The sequence below is a fragment of the Rattus norvegicus genome, chromosome 4 (genome assembly GCF_036323735.1).
Source record: "Rattus norvegicus strain BN/NHsdMcwi chromosome 4, GRCr8, whole genome shotgun sequence".
NCBI lineage: Eukaryota > Metazoa > Chordata > Mammalia > Rodentia > Muridae > Rattus > Rattus norvegicus.
The window spans coordinates 127,985,428-127,997,060 of record NC_086022.1 but is presented as its reverse complement, the minus strand read 5'-3'; the positions used below and the strand labels follow the sequence as shown (position 1 = coordinate 127,997,060).

Below are 11,633 nucleotides of genomic sequence, written 5' to 3'. Positions count from 1 at the left end.
GCAAGTACAAGTCCATGATCTCCCCCGGCCAACCCCTGCCCACCTCTGGATTCGAACGCTCGGCCACTGGAAGAAGGCTGGGATCAGGCAGGCGGTGACCGGGGCGCCTGCCACCGGAGGTTTGCGCTTGGGTTGTGGGAACATCCATGGAGGTGAAGATGCCATGTGTGGTGTGTGGACCAGGGAGGAGGGGAGACTGTGGGCCAGCTTGGGAGGGCCAGATGGCTGAGGCTGCGTTTTAATTCAACGGTCAGGCAGGCCCCGTTTTGCTGGGCAGGGTGGGAGGAGAAGCACGGGAGGAAAAAAATCAGAGGTCAGTGGGTAGGGAGAGGCTGGGCTCCGGAGCAGATGCCTGGCGAACAATGGGGCTTTTGAAGGGGATGCTGGAGGAAGTGTGGCGTGCGCTTTGTATTGCCTCCTCCGCATTGCAGGTTGGAGTCGGGCAGCTAAATTTTAATGAAGTGCATTCCAAAGTGTGCTAGTCAGCCTGGGTTTGGGGAGCCAGAGCGAGGGGCGGCCCCCAGGCTTTGCTGAATGGGGACTGGGGGTGGGCGGGGGAGGGGGGCACCGAAATGAGTTCCTGATGGATGGTAAAGGAGGAGAAGAAAGCTTGCTCAGTGTGGAGGGCAGAGGAAGGGGAGGGGGAGAGCCTTAGGCCCCCGTGCATATTAATAGGCTCCAGCAGGTGTTGGTAAATGCATGTTGCTGCATTGTTCCGGCGCCCAGGCTGGAGTAGGCGGGGAGACAGAGACTGCTTCTCCTGGCGGGAGTGGGCAAATGCCTTTGCACTTTGGAAGAGCTTTGAGCTCTCAAGAAAATAAAGAGGAAAAGGACCACCATCCCCTCTCTCCTTTCCCCCACTTTTAAAGGAGGAGTGTCCATGCAGAAGGCTTTTTAGGTTTGCTTCCTGGAAATTAACATGTGTTTGTGAGAGCACTGTCTTGTCTAGGTAAGGTATGCTTGTCTGTGGGCATCTGTAAAGAGAGGAATCTGGAGTCTGGTTTGTGAGTGCTTGGGAGCCGGAAGGCTGTTCTGTTCTCCCTAGCTGGCTCTTAATGGGCCAATCCTGGAAGACTGGTATCTTTATTTCTTTAAAGAGACAGGAGGGTGTACCTTCCTCCCTCTTCTCAAACTCTGAGTGTGTCTGACCGAGTACCAAGGGGGCAGTGAAGTGTGCAAGGAAGCTGTCTCATCCCCAGAGTTGGCCTTCCACACAAAGGGAGTGGATTTGTGTCTGAACTAAATGGTTTGAGGGTGTGTGTTGTTTATTTGTAAGGATTAGGGATAGGCCCCTTTCTCTTCCCAAGAGTTGACTATGCCAATCCATTGAGACTCATTTAGGAGGCTTTTTAGTTAGGACTGTGCACTGGTCAAATAACCCTTGCTGGTTTTGTTGTTTGCTTTCTTGCTTGTTTTTACTACTCCTGACTAAAACCTATTCAGTGTTTTCAAAAGATTCAGCCGTGTTCATTGGAGGTTCACTTGCAAACTGAAAGCGGATGTAGAGGAAGGAGCGTGTGACTCTTATTTTGAAAATATTTAACCACGGGTTTATATACAATATATTCATATATTTTCTATATATGTATAAAACTGTGCATGTTTTAACATAAACTAACCTTGCCTCGTTGGTTCTTGGGGGAAAATGATTGGGAAAATGAGAGAGGCTTACATTGTGTCATCTATAAGGCCAGTGCTCTCTGAAAACTGTGGTGTTTTACCTGAACTTCTTCGAAGCCCTGCCTTGATGGGGTACGCATTCAGAGTCTTTTCATGATTGAACTTGCCCAGCACCTACTCAGCGAGGCCCAGCTCACCACTTGCCTGTGAATTCTCGGGCTGTTGAAAGCCTGAGCAGATTAATGGTATCAACACTGTCTTGATTCCTCCATTTCTCAGCTGAGCAAGCAGAAGCTGCCTTTGCCCCTGGCTGCCTTTCCACTTTGAGGTGTTGAGGGGAGGGGAAAGAGGATGGGGCAGAAGGAAGGGATTGTGACTGAGGCCCACCTTTGACTCCCGAGGCCCACCTTTGACTCCCCAGCCCCACGGTACCCCACCAAGGTTGGAGCATTCCTGCTTTGTGTCCCTCTGTAGTTGCTGCAAATTTCAAGTTGTGTTTCTATGGCAATGCCTTGAAGAATATGTTTGATATTGTATCTGCCTCTCTCGTGTTTTTACTAGGGAGGTGGAGTTGACCTGGGTTTTTTTGTTTTGTGTTTTTTGGTTTGTTTTTTGCTTTTTTTTTTTTTTTTTCCCGCACTGAGCTTAGACTTGGGGTTTACCTGCTGGTCTTTGTTGAGCAGAAAGCAGGGGCAATTGTGTCTGTCACAGAACTTTCCCCAAAAAGACTAAAGCTTTCATGAACAAGCCAGCGTGTGTCCACTGGAGCAACCATCCACTAGATTTATTCCACACTGAGACTGTGTGATACACTGTGGTCGATGGGCCCTTGGACATGTGAGATAATGCACAGTCCATAAGTTGTTGGTGCCAAAGAAATCATGGCTGTGGCTGGTGTGCTCCAAGAGCATATTCTGCCTCAGTCTTGTCGTGTGCATAGGAGCATGAGGAAGAGTAAAGCAGAGGAAGGAGGAGTAAAACCTTTACACTTACAATGCCAAGCACTGATTGAGTAGTACCAGCTCCCAGAATGACTAAACAAACAGGGGAAAAGTTGGACTTTCTCTTTGCACCTAGGTGTTGTCTTTAAAGCAGTTAAGGAACCAGCACATGAGATGGCCTGTTTCATGGCATACATGACTGTCATGGCATACATGACTGTCGTGGTATACATGACTGCAAAGTATGTAGTTCAGAGTGTTTTCCTGATGTTAGCTTTTTAGCCTTTCCACAGGGAATGGAATGTGGGGAGACTTGGGCCTCCCTGTGAAAGAGTTCCTCAAGGTAATAATGACTGTAGAGGTGAGAGTACTAGAAAAAAGGAGAATCAAGGACAACTCTCCATTCAAAACATTTTTTTTCCTTTGCAATTGCATTTTTTTTTTCAGGCAAAATCCAGTTGGTTTGGTAACCATTATTCCCCCAGCATGTTTATTTTCTCCTTTAAAAAATTATGTTGATAATCAGACCCCAAATATTTGAATGTAAGCACATCCCTCGCAGTCACACTGACACCCTCTGGCACCAGACGAACTGTCATAGCATTTCTGAGAAGTAAGTCTGGTGGAAAGAGAAGGCAGCAGTGCCAGTCACTGATTTGGGAACAGAAGCCTCTGTGACAGGGTCTCTCCTCTGGTTGGCTTCCAGTCATCTGAAGTGTTATGAACACTCGCTCCAGCCATCTTGCTCTGGATCCCCGGGTCTTCAAAGGTTTTTGCCATTTTTGGCCTCCAGCACATCTCTTCAGTTTGTCAGGAATGCCCACAACTGGGGACTATGGCTAATCAGTCCCTCCAAGCACTGCAGTGTGCTGTTTCTCTTTGGTAGCTTCTCTGACCTGGGTTCTACTCTTACTGCTCTTCTTGCGTTTGCTCCAAGGATCTGCTGACTTGATGACTGTATGCCATGTGGATACGCTGTTTGGTTTGGTTTGGTTTGGTTTGGTTTATTCTCTTGATATAGGTCTTGGGCTCTGGTTACTCATTTTGATTCTTTTTTTTTTTCTCCCCCAAAGGAGATTGGCATCTTTAAAGTTTCAGCAGACTGTTATATTCAGGCATAAAAATCAATGGGAAAATGTTGTTTGACATTTAATATGATGTTTGAAAGGATCCAAACATGAAAGTAAAAAGGGACCCCGGGCTTGAAAATGGCCCACTAGATTCAAACTTCTTCCATGTTTGTGGTTCCCCGACGAGAACGGGAAAGGGGAAAAAAAAGCCTCTGTGGATAAACTTCTGTTCTTTGTGATTCTTTCCTTGTGGAGGTTTTGCTAGTTTCCTTTCTGGATCTCAGTTCTCAGTGCTGATCCTTGTACACAATACACGTGAGCAAGGGGATGCACCAGGGACCCTGAGCAGTCACTTTGAAGTTTGATCAGAGTCCTGGGTGCTGTTGCTTTTGCCAATACTTGATAGAGGAAGGGGGCACAGATCGCCTTGTATTTAAAGATGTATGTTCTTTCTGCAAGCTAGACAGTTAGTTGATCCCATATTCTATTGAAAAAAAAAAGTCACTTAGCTTTCTGCTCAGTGTTTAATTGATCTTCAAGGTGATTCTAAATTATTGTGTGGGGCGTATTTCTGTTGCATAGTAAAGATTAGATCCATGCAAATCTACAAATTTGACAACAGCTATATGAAATAACTTGCCTAAAAGGAGTAAGTGCCATAATTTTCTAATTAATTATGGAACAGTGCCAAAGAGTGTTGCTTTAGAAACACTAAGTATAGATAGGGCCCTAAAAGGGAGGCTAGTCTGCAAACATTTAGCCCTTTTTAGCAATGCTTAGCACCTGGGTTTATGGAAACCTTTGCTCCTTTTTATGGCTTTGTGGACCTTTAAATCATTACTGACATTTCTGTCTAGTGGTGATGCTGCCCTGGGAATGGCATGCAAGTGGGTGCCTACTCTGTGCCTTTAGATACTGAAGATTGTGGTACAGCAAAGAAGACGAGACCTTCCTTAGCTTCTGAAGCTTGAGTTAGAATGCATGCTGGTTTAGTCCAGTCAAGATAGGGAAAAGAGGATAAGGTAGAAATGATTATTGAAAAATATTTTGTCTATGTAAAGTTTATTCCTAAAAACTCTAAAACCCTTGACTATTTACAAATAAGGTCAATCACAAAGATAAATATAATCATAATTTCCAGTTGATTCAGTGTCATACTTCAAAAGGATTAAGTGTGTGTGTGTGTGTGTGTGTGTGTGTGTGTGTGCGCGCGCGCGCACGCGCACGTCCCCTCGCTCACTCTCAATTTCCACAGTAATATATACATAAGCAGAATTTAGTGATACTTTATTCTACTTGGAATTGATGTATTAAGACAGTAGTTAAAATATCCCTGCCAAAAATTTGGTAGCAAATACTCCATGTCCTGAGGTGTGGAACAGAATGGTATAATGCATTTAATTTTCATTTGATGCTAAGACTTAGGATCCCTCTTCCAAACCATATTGATAAATAGTCACTAGCCTAACCCACGCTTGTTACCGTCCATCATGTGTTGGCGCATGTTTGCCGTCTTCCTGCCCTCTAGTCATCATCACCTATGTTTTCAGGCTGCTTCATGCTTGAGCTAGCTCACAAGGTAGATTTCAGCATTCAAAAAACACTGATGTTAAAACTTCTCTGTGCTGAGAACCATTGGGGTGCTTGGGCATTATGATCAACTGCATGATCCAGCATGGAATCTTCGTGTGTGTTGTAGTTAGGAGAGTTGGGCAGTAGTCAGTTCTTCGTACTGGAAAACAGTGTAAATGTGATGGGGGGATGAGGGGAGGAGAGTATGTCTGGGAACATGGGGATTGGGTGCCTGGCAGTTTTCAATAGAGTCTGTAAGGTGTCAGGTTAGACCCCACAGGGAAGGGAACATTAAGCTGACAGAGTGAGGGGAAGGACTATGTGGGTGGTGGACAGCACAGTACAGACACTAGAGCAGAAGGACTAAACTACACTTTCTGAGAAGTAGACAGAATGGTTGGAGTGGAGAAGATGGCAGAACTGTGGAGAATGAGACTGTGGGACAGAGGATGCCTGGCATTTTAGGGCACAGCCAAGCGACTGGCAATGGATGGTAGCCATTGCAGTGTCCTGACTAGATGGCAGACATGGGAAGCCTCACCTCAGGCTGTATGGTGAGCAGTGCAGAGGAGTGGAAATGGGTGGGGGAGGGGTGGAGCCTGACTAAGGAGCTGTCCCTGTCTTCTTCTTGGAGGAGAGGTGTGTAGAAGGCAGGGCTCTATTTGAAAGTGAGTTGATGATGGTGAAAAAGAGGATGAAGAGTGACTCTGAGTTTATTTTTTATTGTTTATTTTTCAAGACAGCGTTTCTCTGTGTAGTCCTGGCTGTCCTAGAACTTGCTGTGAGGAACAGGCTGTGAGGAACTTGGAGATCCCCATGCTTCTGCCTCCCTAGTGTTGGGGAGAAAGGTGTAAGCCACCACAGACTGACTTGATCTTTTATTTTTCAAGGGCTGTTGTTTGGGTTTGATGACTCTGGTTTATCGTGAACTTTATGGGAGAAGCTGAGAATGTATCGCATCCTATGGTTTAGGTCAGGAGCTCAGCTAGGACTTAGTGAAGGAGAGAGACCCTGTCAGACGTGAAGTAGGTTTTCAGGGAGACTGTGCGGCATTGATGGAAACCTCCTTTAGACCATGAGTTAGGCTCTCGTCAGTGAGGGCAATCATAGGACACAGTCAGAGCCATTGCTTCGTACTTCTCTGTGGCTCTCTGCAGTTTCACCTCCTGAGGCACGAGTGTGTGTGCTCATGTGTGTGAAGATGCATGAGTGCATAGGTCTCATGCATGCTTGTGAAGGTGTATGTGGTAGGCAGTGGACAACCTCAGGAATCATGTCTACCTCCTGTTGTGGTAAACCTTATTTGGGGGTTTCTTCCTTACTTTAGATCATTTCGTTCCCAAATAAAAGGCCCAGAAACCTTCATATTTATAATAAACCTTAAAAGCACTACGGCTAGGTAGATACCAACCTCTGTGCTATTTTATCTCCTTTTCTGTCATTAATCCCAACATAAAACTTGTCGTGTTCTGCTGGGCCACTCCTACTCTGGCCCGTCCTCCTGGCCTTGCTCTTACCATCCACCTACCCTATGGCATCTTCCTCCTCTCTCCTCTCACTCCTGGTCTCTGCCTCAGACCCTAAGCCTGCCAACTGAACTGCCCCTGCCTCCCTTCTGCCCAGCTACAGGCTGTTAGCATCTTTATTTAACAAATAGTTTTAAATTAAGGAGCAAGGTTACCTAGCATCACTTGGTTCCTGAGGATCTCCAGATCTTGGGAAGCCATTATTTAGCATTACAACACATAGCAACAGACCAAACCTTAGCTCCCTCCTTGGAGACAAGACAGAGTGGTTCAGTGGCCTGAAACTTAGCAATTAGACTGGGCCAGCTGGCCAGGTGGCTCCAGTGGTCCACCTGTCTCTGCCTGCCCACCACTGTGCCTGCCATTTTCACGTGAGTTCTGTAGATACAACTGAGGTCTTCTTGCACACAGATCGAGCGCTTTCTCAGTGAGCTATCCCTCCATCCTGAGAGAATGCATGCTTTTAGGATTAGAAATACCTCCACAAAGGGATTTCATAAGACACTTGTCAGTGTATAACTTTTCATTTGTATTCTACTTCCTTCAGCTTGAATATACTCAATCTTTAAAGGTTGCACAGGTTGACAGGAGAAATGCCGTGTACATATGGTCTATAAATATTTATACTAAATGCAGTCTTTAGTCAGACCTCTCGTGGCCTCTGGTCTCAGAGATTCTGTTTAGGTCCTGGAGCAGGAGAGACTTTGCTCCCCTCTGTGAAAGTTTGCCTACCATGGGCACAGTGGTAGCATAGGCCATGTTTAGCAGGACAAAGTAATTGCCTGAGGACTTAGCTTTCTGTAGGAGGATGTAACATACTCAGCATTGTTCAAGCAGCTAATTAAAGACTAATGGGGAGACAGCCAAGTAGCAGTTCTAAAGCACATCTCCTGTAAAGGGGGAAATTTTAAATTATGCCATTATATCATCCTCTGAAAGAACAGTGCCTTCCAACGTGTGGACAAGTTTTAGTACTGAGTGTTAAATTAAAATAGTTGGCCCAGCCAAGGTGGAGTACCCAGTGAATTCTGATTTTTCAAAAAGTTATACAAGGTTGACTGAGGAGTTTTTTTCCTAGTTAATGAAACAAATACTTAATGTCTCTCAGCCATGAGGAAGATAGTAGGGTCTGGGAGACAAAGTTGCATGAAGGGTGGCCTTTTCCCATCAGGATCCAGTGGCATTGATGGTGGGCAGCGCCTCTATGGGAGATGGTGCATGCTGTCACATGAGCTATGTGAAAGTGTATGGGGGACAGGGAAGGAGTCTTGGCTGGAATTCAGGCCAACAATGGTTTTGTGGAACAGGACAATCTCCTGATGGTGTTGAAGGGCATAGACAGGACATCTCAAGGGAGGCTCTGGACGGAAGGCTAAATGATGTGTACATGTTGAATAGTGACTGGATTGTGCACAGTCCCTCATGGTGGATGTGCAGTTTATAGGAGCTGTGTGGGGCTGACACGGAGAGGACTTAGAGGCATTCCTACGTCCTACTGAGATATCGGTCTTAGAGCTTCCGTTGAGGGTAGTGGAGGAATTTAAACAGAAGGAATTACTTGCTTGCATTTTTTTTTTTTAATGTGTCTGCCTAACTAAGGTAGAGGCCATCTAACTGGCCTAAATATGATCCATTCTTTGCTTCTTGTTCAAATGAAGTTTTTTGTTTGTTTGTGTGTGTGTGTGTGTGTCTGTGTGTGTGTGTGTGTGTGTGTGTGTGTGTGTGTGTGTGTGTGTGTGTTTGTTTTTTAACATAGTCTTCATTTGGGACATGAGGTCTCTTTCCCCTCCCCCCCTCCCCGTTCTCATGCTTCTCCAACTATAGGGTAGAATGCCAGTAGCAGGGAATGTAACCCCGTTAGCCTGAACTATTTACTTGAAGTAAGTTAGTTACCCCTTGACTTTTCTTTTTTAAAGAAAGTTTTGTTAACCCTTGACCTAAGTTTGAAGTTAATGCAGGGGCGTTTATAAAGAAGCTACAGCTAGAATGAAAGCCCCAAACCCAGTTATTCAGGAGAGAGACTTTGAAGGACTCAATGAATAATTGAACAAGAACTTTAAGGAAGAGAAGGGGTTGGAAATGACGTAGTAGTTCTAGGAAGAATGACCAGGGAAGTCACAAGGGATATTTAAGTGGAAATGCCCAGCAAAGTGGGAGGTGTTTGAGCCTGCAGTTAACCTGAGCAGGTGTTAAAGAGTTGGAGTTTAGATCTCCTGAGTGCGTAAAACCCTAGAAGTACCACATTGGTTTTATTCTTCCACTAGCGTGCGCCAGAAAGGAAATCTGTCTCTGCCAGGTTCAACCTCGATGATTTAAATCTCATCTTCGCGGGCTTTGGGAAGCCATCCCTGCATATGGCACATTTCTCAGTTTTTCGTTGCTGTGACAAAATAAGTCAAACCAACAGCAGCCGAAATGGTCTCTCTGTTTGGTTTTGGTGTTTTGATTGCTTGGTTGTTTGGTTTTGGGTTTTGGCTCATGGGTTCAGAGGTTCCAGTCCACGATCACCAATGGGCAAGAGGTGGTGAGGCAGAACATCAGGTGGAAGGACATAAGGACAAGATGGGAGAAAGCAGCAGCCTCCCTAGTGCCCGCCAGGAAGTAAGGAAGGGGTTGGGGTGAACTAGATCTTTCCCCAGTGACCTATTTAAACCAGGTTCTACCTCCTTGTTTCCCTCACTTCCCGATGATGTCATGTGAATCCATTGATTTATAAGCGTACCCATCATTTAAACATCCCAGAGATCTCCCTCTCAATATTGTATTGCACATGAAGGATTCAACACATGAGCCTTTAGGTAAGTTTCAGACCTAAACTTTAATATGATACTTTATGTAATCTGGTCCGGGCCTACTCAAAACCCTTCCTGTAGAATCATGGGAAGCTACTTAATGGCTGGTATTTCCAAGCAAATTCTTATTTCTTGGCCTAGAATATTAGACTAAGGTTAAATACAGTGTCTCATACATTTTTGAGCGACTCTAGGGTACACAATGAAATCAGTTCAACGCACTAATCTGCATTTTGTAGTTTCAAAGCATGATGCTTACATGGAGGAAGACAAATTTCCTCAAAAATCTTTCTTTGATTTGTTCAACAAAAACATGTCTAGCACAATGTGTATTATCCCAGGCAATAAAACACATTGCCCTTACCCCTTCTTGGTTCCTAAGACTATAAAGCATAATATTAGAGCAGGATTGTAAGTATCTTAGTCCAATCCCATCATTTTAGAGATAGGCTGTGGGTTGCCCATCTTCCTTGCATGATCTGATCTCCTCTGAAGAATGCAAGATACGTTGTTTTAATGTTCACTTCCCGTTCTTGGAGCAGCTCTTCATCTTGGCCCTGGCTGGTGCTGATTTTGAAGATTGTAATTTTTTTTTCCCCTTCTTGTTACCAGACTTGCTTTTATTGCAAGATGCTCTGCTTTAATGGGGTCAAAATTAGGGAAGAATGTTTCACCCTTAGTCCGTTCTCTTATCTCATATGACATGCTGCTATCTGCATTCTTGAAATGTGACATGGAAAATTAAGGAACATGGAGTTTCTGGCAGTTTCCCATTTTCGTCATTACATGAGCTGAAAGCATCAATTTTCATTTCATGCTTTGAATTGCTTGTAATAGGGGTTTTCAGTGAGACTCTGGTAGGCAGATGAGCCAGAGCTCTGGGGCTGTTCGGGGAAAGAAGAGAATACCTCAGGAGGCCAGCAAGACCCACATGCTTCTGGAGAAGAGGATTCTAGATGCATTCCTCACCCAACCCTGAAGGAGAGCTGGGCTTGCATGCACTGTGGAAGCTAATCGCTTCTCAGGACTTTTCATGTGCTAGGTGATGCAAAGACCTGGGGTGAGCACGGTTTATTTTCTGCAGACAGCATGAGAGCAGCAGGGTGCTGAGCACAGTGGTATCTGTCTTCAGCATGTGTAGCATCAAAGATCCCTACCTTACAGCAGAGACTCTCCCATCAAAGGGTTAGGGATGGGACTCCAGTAGACACAGTTGTATTATACTCGAGGTTTGACTTTATTCATGGTCAGTAAACCCTGACCGTGGGAGGTTGCAGTTTTCTTTTTAGGAAGACACTTTCTCCAAGGCGGCTTTTGGGACTTACAAGCTCTGTGGAAAACCTGTGTCTCTTACTCTAGACGCCTCCTGTGTTGTGTTTGCATTTTCCAGAATGCAGAATGAAGGTGTTGGAGTGAACTGTTGTGCTTGCCAACCAGCAAGAGGGTGTTAAAAAAAAAAAGTCTGTTATGTTTCTTGCCAGTTTGAAAATATGTATATTCCAACACTTTGTCATTAAGAAAACTTATGTTAGTTTGTGATGGCTTTAATCTAGGTGAGTTTTAAGTAAGTGTGTGTGTGTGTGTGTGTGTGTGTGTGTGTGTGTGTGTGTGCGTGCGTGCGCGCGTGCGCGCACGCTCACGCATGTACTCCTACACATGTGAAGGAGTGTGTGTGTGTGTGTGTGTGTTCGTGTGCGCGCGCGTGCACGTGCGTGTGAGCTTGTGCACCTGCTTCTGAGAACTGTTAGGGGTTTGTTTGTTACTGAAATGAATTTAATTCACCTACAATTGGGAATGTTGTGCTGAGTTTTGTCAGTCTCATACAATCTTGCACCTGTCAGTTATTCAGGGAGAGCACGGAAGTCTCCCTAAGAACCCCTTCCTCCCCATCCCTTCGCAGTCGGTCTTCCATCCCCAGGCATCCATAGTTATTTTGTTAACCAATATTTTTGACTTATCTCAAAGGCCATATAAATGAAATCATTTAGTATTCAGCTTCTGCATAGTAAATGGAGTTAGGTCTCATCCCTGTTGCTGCTTGCATTGTTAGTTCCTTTGTGTTGCTGTGTATTGTTCCATTTTGTGAATGCACCACCAGTACACCTATCTGTT

General features: G+C 45.1%; 1 protein-coding gene across 51 annotated transcripts in view; it reads left to right on the top strand.

Moving 5' to 3' along the window:
• The window catches only part of Magi1 (membrane associated guanylate kinase, WW and PDZ domain containing 1), a 605,639-nt gene that overhangs the window by 371,168 nt on the left and 222,838 nt on the right, over window positions 1-11,633 (top strand). Inside the window, exon 1 of one of the 51 annotated variants that reach the window (XM_063286566.1) lies at window positions 53-152. The exons of 46 other annotated variants lie outside the window; for them this stretch is intronic. The gene's annotated coding sequence lies outside the window, so the exon portion shown is untranslated. Of the gene's footprint in view, window positions 1-52; window positions 153-270; window positions 432-631; window positions 950-11,633 lie in introns of those variants that run through there. 4 more of the 51 variants (XM_063286555.1, XM_039108191.2, XM_063286556.1 and 1 more) reach the window with 4 other exon arrangements.